This window comes from Cannabis sativa, chromosome 4, assembly GCF_029168945.1.
Source record: "Cannabis sativa cultivar Pink pepper isolate KNU-18-1 chromosome 4, ASM2916894v1, whole genome shotgun sequence".
Taxonomy (NCBI): domain Eukaryota; kingdom Viridiplantae; phylum Streptophyta; class Magnoliopsida; order Rosales; family Cannabaceae; genus Cannabis; species Cannabis sativa.
Genome location: NC_083604.1, coordinates 63,120,441 through 63,137,807, shown reverse-complemented (window position 1 = coordinate 63,137,807; position 17,367 = coordinate 63,120,441). Strand labels below are relative to the sequence as shown.

Below are 17,367 nucleotides of genomic sequence, written 5' to 3'. Positions count from 1 at the left end.
TAAATTGTTTTACTAAAATTGGTAAAAAGTTCTTAAATCTAACAATCTCAATAGTTCAAGGAGTATTTTTAACAATCTTAAAAATTTAGAGAGCATGATTTAGTACATATTAAAATTCAGGGAGCAAAAATGTTAAGTAACCTTTGAATAATAATATTGCTAGTGTTATTAATAATAACACTGATTCTCTGATAACATAATTTCCTATCTTTTTTTCTTTAATTATTTTGGTCCCTTTTTCTTAAATACAAAACTTATAATCTTTTTCACATTTTTTTCTTTTGTTTTTTTTGGTCTTTTCCTACAATTATTTATTTATTTATTTATTTCAGTGAACTGACTATGTGTTACTATTCCTTTGAGTTTTTTTTTTTTCAGCTTTATACCTATATATTTTTAATATTAAATATTAAAAAAGTACTCTCTATTTCTTTTATTAGTTTAAAATAGATTTTTTTTACTACACCAATAATTATTTAGCAGCACATTATATTTTTTTTTTTATCAAAAATTTACAAAGTTTTTTCAGCCACACTATTTATTATTTTTACTCAAAAATTGTACTATTGTAATCTTTTTTTTTATGATGATCATTTTAATATGTGGGAAGCATATGTATTTTTGCCGCTACAGAAATAAATGACTCAAAAAAGTAACTTTTAAGTTTTTTTTTTTTTCTGTGTGTTTAGTTAACAAAAATAATCAAACTTTTAGCTTAAAGGAAATTTAATATATCAACCAATTTTATAAGGTACTAAGACCATCTCAAGGTATCTTAAACAATAAAATAATATAATATAACTTAAAAATATAAAAAAGAAACAAAACAGTTTCTTTTAATATTAGTCATCTTCTTTTGGAGATGGAAAAATATATGTTTCTCACATATTAAAATGATTATTTTATTATTTATAGATGTGTAAAATCTGAAATAAATTTTTTACTAAAAAAATAACAACACTACAAGAATTCCCCTCAATAGCGGCGGGGACATTAGCGGCGGAGCTCCTCCGCCGCTAATAATGGCAGTATTAGCGGCGGAGCACAGTCTCCGCCGCTATTGGGGGGCTGATATTTTTTTAAAAAAAAAAATTATTAGCGGCGGGCTGTCCGCCGCTAATGCCCGCCGCTAATAAGTGGACGGGAAAAATCCCGCCCGTTGTGATTCAAAGTATTAGCGGCGGGGTATTAGCGGCGGACCCCGCCGCTAATAGTATTTTATTTTTAAAAAAAAATAAAAAAAGAATTAATTGTTATTAGCGGCGGGGTCCGCCGCTAATACCCCGCCGCTAATAACACTATATAAACCCCATCAGACCCCTCTTCCCCATTTTTCCCTTCTTCTCTAAAAATCAAAATCCCTAACCCTAACCGCCCCTCCCCTTCTCCTTTGCACTGAAAAATCCCAACCGCCTCTCCCCTCTCCGACGCACCACCAGTCCGTCGCACCACCACTCCGACGCACCACCACCCCGACGCACCACCACCGACCACTACCACCGGCTATTTTTGGTAAGTATTGTTTTTTTTATTTTAGATTTGTTATTATATAGTTTTAGGTTTTAGATTGGTATATATAATGTGTATTTAAATTTCGAATGTTATATATTTTAGGTTTTAAATTTTTGAGTTTATAAATGTAGGTTTTTATATAAAAAAGTCTGTGTATATATATATGTTTTTGTATATAAAATTGGGTATATTTATATATAAAAATATGTTTATATATATTTGTGTATATACAAATATATAAATTTTGATTTTTTTTATGTGTATATATACTCTATAAAAACTGTATATTATATATATATTGTATATAACAGATTATATATATATTGTATATAACAGTGTAGTATATATATTGTATTGTATTATTATGTAAAATATAAAAATCGTACATTATATATATATATATATTGTATATAACAGTGTAGTATATATTGTATATATTAATCTGTATATATATATTATATTTATATATAGGTTTATGATTAATGTGTAGAAATTCTATATATATATATAAGATTTTTATTTTTTTTATTTATATATTTATGTATATAAAATATAAAGTATATTTTTTTTTTTTGAGAAAAATATATAGTATATGTTAATGTATATATAATTTATATATATTGTAACAATGTTGTATATTATATTGTTGTTATTTGTAGGTTTTTTAATTAATTTTAGTAATTAATAATATGATATACTTTTTGTTTTTAGATTGGTATTATTAGTAATTTGTATTTAATTGTATTTGTTTATTTTATGTTAGATTTTATTGAAATTAAATTAATTTGTTGTTAAGTTTGCTAAAGATTTGAAAAGTAAATTTAGTAAATTTAGAATTATGAAAAAAAATTTAAAAAATTAGAAAAAAAAAATATTAGTTTATAGCTTAATATATAAAATGAATTTGTTAATAATAATAATTAGTTTTTTTAATAACTTAATAAATAATATAAATATTAAAAGAAAAAGATTAATTAGAAGATTTGATTTATTTTTTTAATTTAAATTAAAATTTAAAGTAAATGAATAAACTTTTATTTAAATTTTTAAAAAATAATTTCTATTGTATTTTTAAGGTGGTAAAAAAAATTAAAAATAATGAATAAATAAGAAAATGGTAACTTTTTTAATAAATTTATTTTATAAAGATTAATTTATAAATTTAGGAATTAAGCATATAATTAGTAGAAATTTTAATAACTAATTATTTTATAAAATTTTTAAATAATAATAATTCATTTAAAAACTAATTATTTTATATTTATTTTAATTTAGAAAATAAATTTATTTTTATATAAATGATGAATAACTCAAAAATTTAAAAATTAGTAATTTAATGAATTTTTATAGTGTAATATGTAAAATGAATTTTTTTATAATATAATTAGTTTAAATTTTGATAACTAATTTTAAGTTTCAAAAAATAATAATTCATTTAAAAATTAATTATTTTATATTTATTTATATTTAAAAATTAATAATAAAGAACAATAATAATTTATTTAATAATTCATATTTATAATTATATTTAAAAATATATCATAACTTTTGTATAGTTGCAAAAAAGTCTAAAACAAAATTGTTCTTCTCTTTTCTTGCAATATACAGGAGCGATGGTTATACATGGCATAATTTGTACTCATAAAATTTCATAAGACTTTACAAATCATTCAAATATTTAATACTTCATTTGTCGCCTAAATTGTAGATGGCGACAATCGATAAGTCTTGGACCAAAATCAGAAATCGTGGTTGCCATGAATTTTGGAATGGTCTACAAGCCTTTTTAGCAATGGCATCAGAACATAAGGATTGTGATGGACGAATTCAATGTCCTTGTGTGAGATGTATAAATAGTAGGTTTGAAAAAATAGATAGGGTTAGAGCACACGTATTTGATCGAGGTTTTATGCAAGGATATGAGAAGTGGATTTATCACGGGGAGCCTGAGGATGCCGTCGATGATGTAGCAGTTGCCGATGTTGAATCAGAGGATGAAATGATTCCTATTTTAGAAGACTTCTTTCCCTCGACAACTGAGGAACGACAAGGAGAAGATGAACAACCAACCACGAACCCACAATTTGATGACTTATTTGAGGAAATTGAAGCTGAATTGTATCCCGGTTGTGATTGGATTTCGTCTCTTAACTTTTTAGCAAAGCTATTGCATTTAAAAGTTAGGGGAAAAATTCGTAATAACATCTTTGAAGAATTATTGAAGCTTTTAAAGTTTGCATTTCCGAAGGAAAATAATATTCCATCAACTTACTACGAGGCAAAAAAGAAATTGAAGAAATTAGGCTTGGGTTATGATTCTATCTATGTCTATTTGTATAATTGTTGCTTATTTTATAAGGAGAATGCATCCAAGGAGGCTTGTCCAGTTTGCGGAACTAGTCGTTGGGTTACTTCCGAGAACGGCAAAGGAAAAAAAGTTCATTGCAAAGTCATGCGATACTTTCCGTTGACACCTCGGCTTAAAAGATTATATAGTTCGAGGATTACAGCGAAAAGCATGATATGGCATCATACTGGAAAATCAAAAGATGATGGGGTGTTGCGACACCCGGTCGATGGTCTCGCTTGGAAAGACTTTGATGCAAAACATCCCGAGTTTGCAAGAGACCCAAGAAATGTTCGACTGGGGTTAGCTGCTAATGGATTTAATCCATTTGGCAACATGAGTCTTGCAACAGCATGTGGCCAGTGGTGTTGGCTAATTATAATCTACCACCTTGGTTATGTATGAAAGATAATTATTTTTTGCTATCTACCCTTATTCCTGGTGCAAAATCTCCGGGTAAAGACATGGATATATTTTTAAGACCGTTGGTGGATGAATTAAAGGAGTTGTGGAATAATGGGGTACCAACGAGAGATAGTTCGACCAACTCGATGTTCACCATGCGTGCTGCGCTTTTATGGACAGTGAATGATTTTTCTGCTCGTAGTAGCTTGTCTGGGTGGAGTGGTCAAGGTTATAAAGCTTGCCCTACTTGTAATGAAGACACGACGTCCATTCGAGTGATCGGGAAGACATCATATGTTGGTCATAGAAGGTTCTTGCCAAGTAACCATGCAATGAGAAGGGATACTCGATTTGATGGTAAAATTGAAAGAAGACCTCCTCCAAGACGATTTACTTGTGAAGAGATATTATCACAAAATTGTAAAGTTTTAATTCATAAGAAGGTATAATGACAAAATTGTAAAGTTTTAATTCAACCATTTATATTCCTCTCATATTAATACATTTTATGTATTTAGATATATGAGTTGCACAAGCTTGGAACTTTACAAAATGGTGATGAGTTACTCGCTCTCGCTTCCGGGTCCGATTACTTAGCAACATTTTACGAAGGTTGTGTAGTGAATGGTGTTCGGTTTATTGCATCAAAGCGAGACCAAAAGCGGATGACACAAAATAGTGGTGTTACTGTTGCTGGAACTGAAGGGTTTAATTACTACGGCACACTTGAAGATGTAATCACTATATCTTATACTGGTGCATATACAGTGACATTGTTTGAATGTAAATGGTATAACACTAATCCATTAAGAAAGAAGACAATCACTGAAAATAATATAACTAGTATAAATACTCGTGGATATTGGTATCAAGATGAACCGTACATCCTTGCTAACCAGGCGAAGCAAGTTTTCTATCTTGAAGATCCACTCAGAGGTCGCGATTGGAAGGTTGTTGAAGATATTAGCCATCGACAAATTTGGGACATTAATGACAACGAAGATGAGACTGATGTAGATGTTGTTAGTGATTCTAACTCTGCCAATTTTGTGTTGACGGTTGATCTTGGAGAGTTGATTATGCAATCGAATGAACCTCCAGTAATTGTTGAATCGTCCGATCAGTTAGTGGATTCTGAGATAGAGAATAATGAACTTGATGAAAATTATGTTGCTGAAGAAGTAGATGATTTACTAGTTGAACATGTGGATGATGAAAATGTAAACTTAGTGAATGATGGAAATGATAGTGATTCGTCAGTGTAACTTTTATTTTGTAAACATTTGTTACTAAAATTTTTTACAATTAAAGGACTTTTTAATTTCTTTCGCATTAACATTTGTGTGATCTTTCAATTATGTGTTTCACATTTGTGAATTCTTACATTTTTTTCCGTCTTCAAAGTAAAGTAAAATGTCAGCTACGTTAGCGACATACCATGGTGGGGATGGTGATGGCAGGGATCCCCCTGATCCTTCTAGGGCACCGTCGTCTTGCGAATCAAGTTTTCATATTTTTTCGAATCTAAAATTGTTCTGAATATAAATAGTGAATGTATGATTTACTAATAAAATTATTTTTCCCTCGAATATATATAGTTCCACCTCCGGTCAGAAAGGGTCGTGGGGTTGCCGCAAACGCTAATCTCAAAAAAAAAAAAGGAGAGAAGCTGGTAAGCCCTTACCGGTGGAGGTAGATCTTGAAACTGGCAAAGTTGTTGGCACTGAAGCAAGCAATTATGTTCGATTTCTTGGCCAACAAGTAAGCATGCTGTGCTCGGGTGGTCATCTAAATTTTTCTGATATACCCCAACAATACAAGGATCAAGTGCTCAATCGAATTAGAGTGAGTGATTTTTAATTATTAAAGGTTGTAATAATTTTATGTCCTCATTTATAAATTAACATAATTTTAAATTATTTTATTACATAGTACTATTTTGATATCGATGGGAATTCCCATCGAGACCTACTTATGGGGACTTTATATTCGGTGATGGCGGAGCGGTATAATGAGCGAAAGACACTCAGACACAAGCATTTTAAACAACATTATAAAAAACTAGAAGATTGGGAGACAGTTCTCAAATTCCCCCCTGACTACTTGAATACCGAGACTTAGAAACCGGTTTGCGAATCGTCAGCGAGGCATTTTTGAATCGTTCAACTAAAAATAAATCGAATCGGCAACTAATGAAATATCCAACAACGCAAGGCACAAAATCATTGGCGTCCATATGCCACGGAATGGTATGTATTAATTCTTTAATTGTTAATAATATTTTTCTCTTATAATAAACTAATTTAATTGTTTATGTTCGTATAGGGGGGTCCTCCTGGAGAGCATGTAGTAGAAGCATGGAAGGAGATCCATGTGAAAAAACCGTCTGACACTTTTGTTAATGAATTAGCTGCAAAAGATTATGTAAGTGAATAAAATGATTTATTATTAAAATTTATATTTTATATTAATTATATATTCTAATAATTTTGATTTGAATAGTAGGAACTGATCAAGGAGCTTGATAGGAAGCGACTTGAACGACAATCCCAGAGCGATGCGGGCCCGAATGCGAATCGATGCGGTTATCAGTTTGACGTTTTGGAAACAGTTCTAGGCCAAAGATTTGACTATCAAAGAGGCGTGGGTAAAAGGCTAAGAAACCAATCCCTCAAACTCAATCGACGGTGCCTCCCCAACCAACTACTGAAATGATGAGCACTGTGGCAGAAATATTCTCAGCTATGCGTGCCACTTGGGGGGGTAATTTGACGCCTGAACAACGTGCTCATATATTTAACCCAACGTTTTGACAATTTTATTCAAACGTATAGTCAGTCGCAGTCGCCTGGTGGTTCGTCTTCTCAGAGTTATGCCGCTCCTCCGGAACAGCAACAACAACCTCCTCAACCACAACAGTCGTCTTCGCAACAACAATTCCAAAGTTTGTCACAGCAGCAATTTGAAAATTTTTTGCAGCAGCAACCCCAATCTTTTCCTCAGCAGTTTCCTCAGCAGCAACAACAGTCTACTCCACCATTGGGAAATCAGTTCTTATACCGAACCCCATCAGAGTCTCCTTCGCTCGGCTCAAACTTTGCTGATTTTGGATTATTTGGGAGTTCATCGCAGGAGAACTAATTTTATTCAACTCCCATTTTCAACCAAGCTGAGCTCGGTACTTTAACGCTGGGTTTATCATCAGACCAAGCGTATGTGCCTTCTCCGCCACGGGCTTCGGGGAATTGTACCGAAAATAATCCAGATCAAGACTTCATAATTAGAGACCTGAATGAAGATGTTAATGAATAATTTATTTATGTTTTGTAATAATTTAGTTTAATTTTGAGACAATATTTTGTTAGGATTAATATGTTAAAGTTAATTACTTTGGAGACAATTTTAAATTATTAATAAATTTTATTAAATTTTTATAATTATATTAATTAGATTTTATTTATTAAATATTTATATAAATAATTATTTATTTAAAATTATTTATTATATATAAATATATATGTATTTTTTTTTATCTGAAGGGCATTAGCGGCGGACATCTGTTTTGGCCGCTAATACCTTTAATAGCGGCCAAGCATTAGCGGCGGACCAATAGCGGCCGAGGTCCGCCGCTAATGCCCTTTAGCGGCCACTTGGTGGACCAATAGCGGCCGAGGGGCCCGCCGCTATTGGTGCTTAATGTTGTAGTGCAAATTAATATTTTATTCACATCAAAAGTAACTAAATAGTTGTTTTTTTTTCAACTCCCAAAAAAAGAAAATTTCTGGAAATAGGATTTTTCCAGTTTTTTCTATTTTCGGTAATTGTTTGAATTTCGGTATGTATACTGAACTGACATGGCATAACGATATTGATGCAAATAATTTTTTTAAAGGTATTTTTGTAAATAAAATCAATTTTAGTATAATATTTAAAAAAATCTAAAAAACAATAACATATATTAAAAAATAATTTTATATAAAGTCGTTTTTAATACCTCTACTTAATACTTAAGCATTATCTAAAATTTTTACTTCTCTTCTTTAAAATAATTTAAATGTAAAGTAAATTTTGCACAATCTATTTTTTTTTAATTAAATTTAACACAAAATATAATTGAAAAATTTAACCCCATTATTTCTAAAAGGAAAGATTTAGCCACAATTAATGTCACCACCTTTTAAATTTACTCAAATTTATACTACTTATTATTATTTATATGTTTTTCTAAAAATTATAATCTGAAAAATGTACGGATTCTATGATGTACTAGATATTGATGATTAGTTATAGAGCATTGCTATTAGGCACCAGTGGTGCCTAACACCCTTAAGATGTGTCGTCTTGCGATTGACTAGCGATACTCCCTAAAAACTATTATATTAAACTATATGAGACCCGATACTAAACTAGTATTAAAGACTAAGTGTTAGTCTAAGTTACTCGTTTTGTATCTTACTGCCAGTCTTGTACTGAAGGTTCTTACTGTATGTTCGATTATCGTTTTTTACTCAATTCCTTGTTTGTAATCTGTTACTAACAGATAGGAATGTTAGTTGGTATTGTTTAGGAAAGTTAGTTGGTATTGTTAAGTTAGTTAGTATTGTTAAGTCCTGTAGGTCGGTTGGTTCCTAGGCTATATATACTGGTTTCTTGTCTTTCTCTGTAATTGAATTCAATTCATTCAATCAATAAAGCTCAATTCATTTTTCTTCATTCCGCAATATGGTATCAGAGCGGGAAAGGAATGCTTTCCCTTGATCCAATCTCTCGCCGTGCTTCTTCTCCGGCGACGTTACACCAAGAACCCTATTCAGTTTTGTTCAGTTCTGTTCTCTCTTCTCAGTTTCTATTCGAAAGTTCTTTCTACTGAAGTTGCTACGAATCTTGAATGGCAACTGATGATCAAAGCTCAAATCAAGGTATCGACAATGATGGATTACCTGCCATGGTTGGAGATACCTCCAATTCGACTTTTCAAGCTCACCTAAATCAACAAGTGGTTCAACAGAAAAGCCACCTTGAAGATCCTTCACATCCGTACTATTTGCACCATGGTGACAATCCTGGTAATGTGCTGGTGTCTCAACTTCTTACTGGCCAAGACAATTACATGTCTTGGAGTAGAGCCATGATCTTGGCTATTTCAGTCAAAAATAAACTTGGCTTCTTGGACGGTACCATCCCTAAACCCTCTCCTTCTGAAACTATTATGTACAATGCTTGGTTTAGGAATAATAACATTGTAATTTCTTGGATATTAAATTCTGTATCTAAAGAAATTTCATCTAGCATTTTATATGATGAATCCGCTGCTGCTATATGGTCTGATCTTAAGGTCCGATTTCATCAAAGAAATGGTCCTCACATATACAATTTAAGAAAAAGTTTGATGAACTTGAAACAAGAAAATCAAACTGTAAGTATGTACTATACTAAATTGAAGACCATCTGGGAACAATTGTCCAACTATAGACCAGCCTGTGTTTGCAATGGGTGTACTTGTGGTGGTGTCAAGAAACTTCAAGAACACCATCACATGGAACACATAATGGATTTTCTCATGGGACTTTCTGATTCCTTCTCCCAAGTTCGTGGAAGTATATTGATTATGGATCCCCTTCCAGAAATCAATAGGGTCTTTCACCTTGTTACTCAAGAGGAAAACCAGAAGGGAAACCTTAGCACACATTCTGAGCCTAATCCTGGAGTTGCTTTTGCCTTTCAAGGAGATAAATCCAACTCAAACAGATCTGATTCTCAAGGAAATAAATCTCATCCACCCAAGAAGAATAGGCCATTTTGCACTCATTGCAACATCCTTGGCCACACCGTTGAGAGGTGTTACAAGATCCACGGGTATCCCCCTGGATACAACAAAAACAAACCAAAAGACGCTGCTGCTAATCAATTACAGACCAACCAAGAAATCAGCAGCAAACCAGTAGAAAACCAGACCCTGCTGCCTCAATTAACGGCTGTGCAATAGCAACAGCTCCTCAATTTGTTGGCTGGACAGCAAGCTAATATTCCCAATCCTGAAACTAACAATGGTACAGGTAACCAAGGTATTGTGATGTCTAACATAATTAATTTTTAAATTAATGATTCATGGATCTTAGACTCGGGGGCAACTAGACATATTTGCTCTAACATAAAATTGTTTCAATGTGTATGCAATGTCGCCCCTACAAGGTTACTTCTTCCTAATGGGAATTTTATTTTTGTCCATCAAAGTGGATCTGTTGCTGTCACAGATCAGATTACATTGCAAAATGTTCTTTTTGTGCCAGATTTCAAGTATAATATAATATCAGTAAGTTGCTTGATAAATGATAATCATGTGAAGGTTAAATTTACCATTGATGAGTTCATATTGCAGGACCTTGCCAACAAGAAGAGGATTGGCAGAGGTAATTGTACAGATGGTCTATACATCCTGGACCAAAATGCTGCTGGTTATCCTATTCTCAATGTCACGGCTGAAACTTGGCATGCTAGGCTGGGACATCTATCTGATAAATACTTGAAATTGTTAGAAAATAATCTCAAATGTAATACTTCTTTGTTGCATAAAGACTCACCATGTTACATTTGTCCAAAGGCTAAGCAAAAGAAACTCCCATTTCAAAATAGTGGTAAATTTGCTTACAAAATCTTTGATCTTGTGCATTGTGATATTTGGGGTCCTTATCATGTACCTTCTCATTCCAATTTTAGATTCTTTCTTACTCTTGTGGATGACCACTCTCGATTTACTTGGATTTATCTTTTGAAACATAAGTCTGATGCTTTAAATGTTATTCCTCAATTCTTATCTTATGTTCAAAATCAATTTGGTTGCATGATTAAAACCTTTAGATCTGACGATGCTCCCGAGCTAAGTTTTAAAGATCTTTTCCTAAAAAATGGAATTTTACATGATTTTACTTGTGTTGAGACTCCTGAACAGAATACCATTGCTGAAAGGAAACACCAACACTTGCTCAATGTTGCCCGAGCCTTATACTTTCAGGCTCATATGCCCATAAAATTTTGGGGAGAATGCATCTTGACAGCTGCCTTTTTGATCAATCGCACTCCATCTCCAAATTTACAAAACAGAACTCCCTATGAATTATTATTCAAAAGACAACCTGATTATCAACATTTAAAAGTTTTTGGTTGTCTGGTTTTTTCCTCTACCCTCACTGCTCATAGGACCAAATTTGATCCTAGAGCACGCACTTGTGTCTTTCTTGGATATCCTCAAGGAGTGAAAGGTTATAGACTTTATGACATTAATAATCACCAAATTTTTATCTCAAGAAATGTTATATTTCATGAGCACATATTCCCTTTTCTTAAACTAAATATTGATGAGACTAATGTTGATCCTTTCACTACCACGGTTGTCCCCTCTAATAATGTTTCAAAAACTATTGTTGAGGATTACCAACACATTACTACTGATATACCTGAGTCTAGTTCATGTGCAGAAAAGGAAAATAATACGCCTACTGGTGCAGAAAGCACACCAGCAGACACTGCAGAAACACAAAGAAACACCAGTGAAAATCGCAATGATACAGTAGTGGATGTCCCTCGCAGAAGCACAAGAACCACTCGACCTCCTTCCTACCTTAGAGATTTTGAATGCCATTCTGCAATACAGGAAAAATCATCTACACCTCATGCTTTAAATAAATACCTTTCTTATGCTAGACTAACCGAATCATATAAAGCATTTATACTTGCAGTCACATCTTTGAAGGAGCCACAAACATATAAACAAGCCATTCATTTTAAACAATGGCTTGATGCTATGGATGCTGAGCTCACTGCCCTCAGAAACAACAAGACTTGGAGTGTTGTTCCTCTCCCACCAAATAGAAGAGTTATTGGTTGTCGTTGGGTTTACAAGATTAAACTCAATAGTGATGGTTCCGTTGAAAGATTCAAGGCTAGACTTGTTGCTCAAGGGTATACGCAACAAGAAGGCCTTGATTTCTTTGATACTTTCTCACCTGTGGCCAAAATGGTCACTTTTAAACTCCTCCTTGCTATATCCACTATTAAACAATGGCATACTTTACAAATTGACATAAACAATGCGTTTTTGAACGGAGACCTCAATGAAGAGGTTTATATGGCCATACCACCTGGTCTAACCGTGTCTAATTATGTCCCTACAGGTACTAATCTAGTTTGTAAACTTCACAAATCCATTTATGGACTACGACAATCGTCTCGACAGTGGTACAAGAAACTCACATCAGCTCTTTTACAAGAAGGTTTCACACAATCAAAAGCTGACTATACTCTCTTCACAAGAGGCAAAGATGAAAAATTCATTGCTCTACTTGTCTATGTGGATGACATTGTCATCACAGGCCCCAACATTGAAGTCTTACATCAACTTCAAAACACTTTACACCAGCAGTTTAAACTCAAGGCTCTCGGTCAGCTGAAGTACTTCCTTGGCTTCGAAATTGCCCGTGCTTCTCATGGTCTTTTCATCTCTCAACGACAGTATACTTTACAACTCCTTGAAGACAATGGATACATTGGTTGCAAACCTGCCAAGGCCCCCATGGATCCGAGAACTCGACTTGATGACCAACAAGGAGAACCTTTGACTAATCCTTCAACCTATAGGCAATTAATTGGGAAATTACTCTACCTCACACTTTCGAGACCCGACATTACCTAAGCTGTCAACACATTGAGTCAATTCATGGCCAATCCTAGAACTCCTCATATGCAAGCCGTTTCTCATCTCCTTAGGTACCTTAAAGGGAGTCCTGGACAAGGGCTGCTATACGCCAGAAATTCTTCTCTTCATTTAAGAGGATTTTCAGACTCGGATTGGGCATCTTGTCCAATTACACGAAGATCTACTACTGGATTTTGTGTGTTCATAGGAGATTGCTTAATCTCTTGGAAAACTAAGAAGCAACCGACTATTTCTAAAAGCTCTGCTGAAGCAGAATATAGAGCTCTCGCTGCCACGACAAGTGAACTTACATGGCTTTATTTACTGTGACAACCAATCAGGTATACATATCGCCAAGAATCCCACTTTTCACGAACGTACCAAACACATCGAGTTAGATTGTCACTTCATTCGAGACAAAATCAACAATGCAACTATTTGTCTAATTCCTGTCTCCAGCAACTTGCAATTGGCTGATGCTTTCACCAAACCATTGCCTTCCACAACCCTCACAACACACATCAACAAGATATAATCTATACAGTCCATCTTGAGGGGGGAATATTAAAGACTAAGTGTTAGTCTAAGTTACTTGTTTTGTATCTTACTGCCAGTCTTGTACTGAAGGTTCTTACTGTATGTTCGATTATCTTTTTTTACTCAATTCCTTGTTTGTAATCTGTTACTAACAGATAGCAAAGTTAGTTGGTATTGTTTAGGAAAGTTAGTTGGTATTGTTAAGTTAGTTAGTATTGTTAAGTCCTGTAGGTCGGTTGGTTCCTAGGCTATATATACTGGTCTCCTGTCTTTCTCTGTAATTGAATTCAATTCATTCAATCAATAAAGCTCAATTCATTTTTCTTCATTCCGCAATAACTAGTAAACATCCCGCGCTTTGCGGCGGCGGATATATAAAATATTTTAAATTATATATATAAAAAAATAAATTATGTATTTTAATTAATAATAATTACTTAGTAAAATTATATTAAAATTTTAATTTTACTATTAAAAAATTTGTGACATAAATACTTAAAATATTAAATTTATTGTTAATAAATACCGAAATTAAAAAAATAGTAGCATAAATCCTCATTTATGGTTTAATTTTTATTCTGATGTGTGTGTTAAGTTCTAGGTTCGAATATTATTGTATGTGTTTTTTAATGTGAGTTTTAGTGTTTTACTGGGGTTCTAATGCTTGAGTTTGTGTTTATGAGATCTATTTTTATTTATTTATTTTTATAAATTTTGAGAACTTGAAATTTGATGTTGTTTCTATTGATTATTGGGATTGAGATTTTGATTTTTCATACAAGAATTAAAGTTGCCTTTTCGTTTATTAATTGAAAAATATTAGTAGTAAGTTTATGGAATGAGAATTTTGAATATATGAAAATAGAATTGAAAAATAACATTTGAATCGAGAATTAAAGTTTATTGTTAATCTCCTTAAAAAAAATTATTGTTAATCTGTAAAGATATTATGACTGGAAGAAGATGAAAAAATTGATTTTATTTCATTTAATATGTATACAATGTTTTTTCCTTTATTTTTTTTGAATAATATGAATTTATTTTAATTAATTTTTGTTTTTTAAAATTATCTTTTCTAAAAGAATTATTAGTTTGGCCAATGCTATATTTACATGTGATACTTTATTGATCAACTAACAGGACGTTAAATTGAGTGTTAAATTTAAAAATTTGAGGATATCAATAGGAACTATACAATGATGACATCAACTTTATATGATCGGGATATAAAAATAATACATTATAAAAAAAATTTGATTCATAATCTCACACGTGTTTCTTTTTCTACATAATCTCACACCTGCTTTTTTTGTTGTTCCATTCATAATGTTTGATTCATATAAATTCTTTCTATAAAAAATAAAAGCACTTTTTCTATATTCTGTAAAGTAAAAAAAAAAAAACTTCACACATATATATGGTTATTAATACAGACATATAAATAATTGAATAATTATTTAATTTAATATTATTAATTTAGTTTATATTTATTATTATGTATTTTTTAAAAAATAATTAATTTGAAATAGATATTTTTATAGAAAATTTATTAAAATAATAGTAAAATATTAATTTGTAAATTTATGCTCTAATAAAATATTAAAAAATTGAGAGAATTAAGGAGAAAAAAGAAAAATAGCTTTAGAGAAATTTTAGACCGTCACGTCACCGTCTCATATTTCTTCTTTACACACACACACACACACATATATATATATATATATAGACTAGAAGAAAGTTACGTGCAAGGCACGTATACTTAGTTTTATGTTAGGTACTTTCTAATTTAATTAAAAATGATACAATAAATAATTATATAATTTAATATATTATCATAGTCTAAATGTATTTTTTTTTTAATAAAGTCATTAATTCAAGAAAAACTAATTTAAATTATTGTGTGGAGTTTATTTTTATGTATTTTCAATAGACATTAAAAGGTAAAAATTAAATAATCAATTTAAACTTCTTAAAAGAAAAAGCTAAGCTAGATTAGAGCAAAAAGGAAGAGCCATTAGTTTTAAAAGACTATCTATAAGTTTATCAAATTAAATAAAATTAGTTAAAAAAATTGAAAAATAAATATGATGACAGAAATAATGATTCTATCTAAAAAAAAATGTAATTAATAAATATATTAAATTATATTATACCAAAAAATATAAATGTTATATAAAAAAAATGAGTAAGTACAAGTTAAATGTATAATAATATTACGACAACCAAAACATAGGTAAAAACTAAAAACAAAATAAAAAGAAATTATCAATTAATGTTATTAAAGATTGAAAAAATCAAACAATTCAAATGAAAACTAATGACATTTTTCAATCACATTAATATTATTAATTAAGAAAATTACCCATAATAAAATATTAATATCATTGATATTAATAATTAATACTATAAAAGATAGTTGACTAAAAACAAATTAAAAACAAAATATTAAATAAATATATATAATAGTTTCATACATAAAATGAAATTAAATAATATTATTATTAAAACAAAATAAAAACAAAAAAAAAAAATAGTTAAAACTTTTAAATAAATAGCTGTCTTTTTTCTTGAATAAAAAACTTTAAAAAAAAATACCCAAACTCTTTCTCAATCTTCGACGGCAACGATTGGGAAAAATTGAATTATATATAAAGATATTAAATACATATAATAATATTATAAAATTATTAAATAATATTTTGTTAAATAATTGGGATATTCTGTTAACCTTAGCCAAAAAACTGTTATTTTTGAACGAAAAACCTTTTAAAAAAAATCACCGAATAATTTTTCATAAATCAAGAATTCTGTTATATAGCCACATTTTATATAGAATAGAATATCATGTCACCTCTCATACTTCTCCTTATTATCTATTCTAATTATTAGATTTTGCCACGTAAAGGGTCAGAATTCATGTAGTTAGTTGAATCTAAATATAATTAATCCACCTAAAGTATTGCCATTAATAATAAATTTGTTCATATCGTTTATTTTTTTTATTAAAAATTATTTTCAAATTTTGATATTTAGAATTAGTTAAATTTTAAATTAAATTTGAATATTTTGATAGTTTAACCATAACCTTTTCATTAATTCCGAAGATAAATTTAGGACGAATAATAATTTTTTTTTAATTACTATTTACAAAGTATAATAATAATTTTTATTTTTATTTAAATCACTATTATGCTTTCAAATTTCAATGATTATCACTACATTGAATATTATTAATTTTAAAATTATGATATTAAAAAAAAATAAAAACTAAAATAAAATTAACATACGTAACTTGGCATGTAACATCTATCTAGTATATATATATATACACTAGATTAAAGTTACGTATAATGTACGTATATTTAATTATATTTTAGTTAACTTTTAATTATTATACTGTACAATATTATTATAGTTTAATTAAATAAATAATCTCAAGTTAAAGTAATTATTTAACATAAAATAAAAATCATAATGATATATTGGGAAAAAAATAATGTGTAAAATTTCAAAACTAAACTCTTATTTCTTGTTCATAATGTAAGATATTTAGGGCTCGTTTGGAACGCCGTATTAGGTCGTATTGTATTGTATTGTATTATATTGAATTGTCTTTTATGCAATATTTTTATGTAAAACTATATGTGGTATTAACTTTTATGGACACCTAAATATATAATATTTTAGTATAAATTAAAGTTTAACATAGTATTATATAAAAATATAATATATAATCCAATTCAATATAATACAATACAATACAATACGACCTAATACGGCATTCCAAACGAGCCCTTAATGTATTAGCTTTGATAAATAAATCAACAATCACTAAGAGCATCTACAATGAAGATACAAATAAGTGGTGAAAAAC

At 30.4% G+C, this 17,367-nt stretch overlaps 1 long non-coding RNA gene across 1 annotated transcript; it reads left to right on the top strand.

Annotated features, from left to right (window-relative positions):
- Positions 1 to 1,245: 1,245 nt before the first annotated feature.
- LOC133037288 (uncharacterized) lies at positions 1,246 to 6,828 on the top strand. Its single transcript, XR_009687414.1, has 5 exons — positions 1,246 to 1,512; positions 5,863 to 6,109; positions 6,197 to 6,513; positions 6,590 to 6,688; positions 6,767 to 6,828. It is a non-coding gene; the product is annotated as an uncharacterized LOC133037288 (long non-coding RNA).
- Positions 6,829 to 17,367: the final 10,539 nt, after the last annotated feature.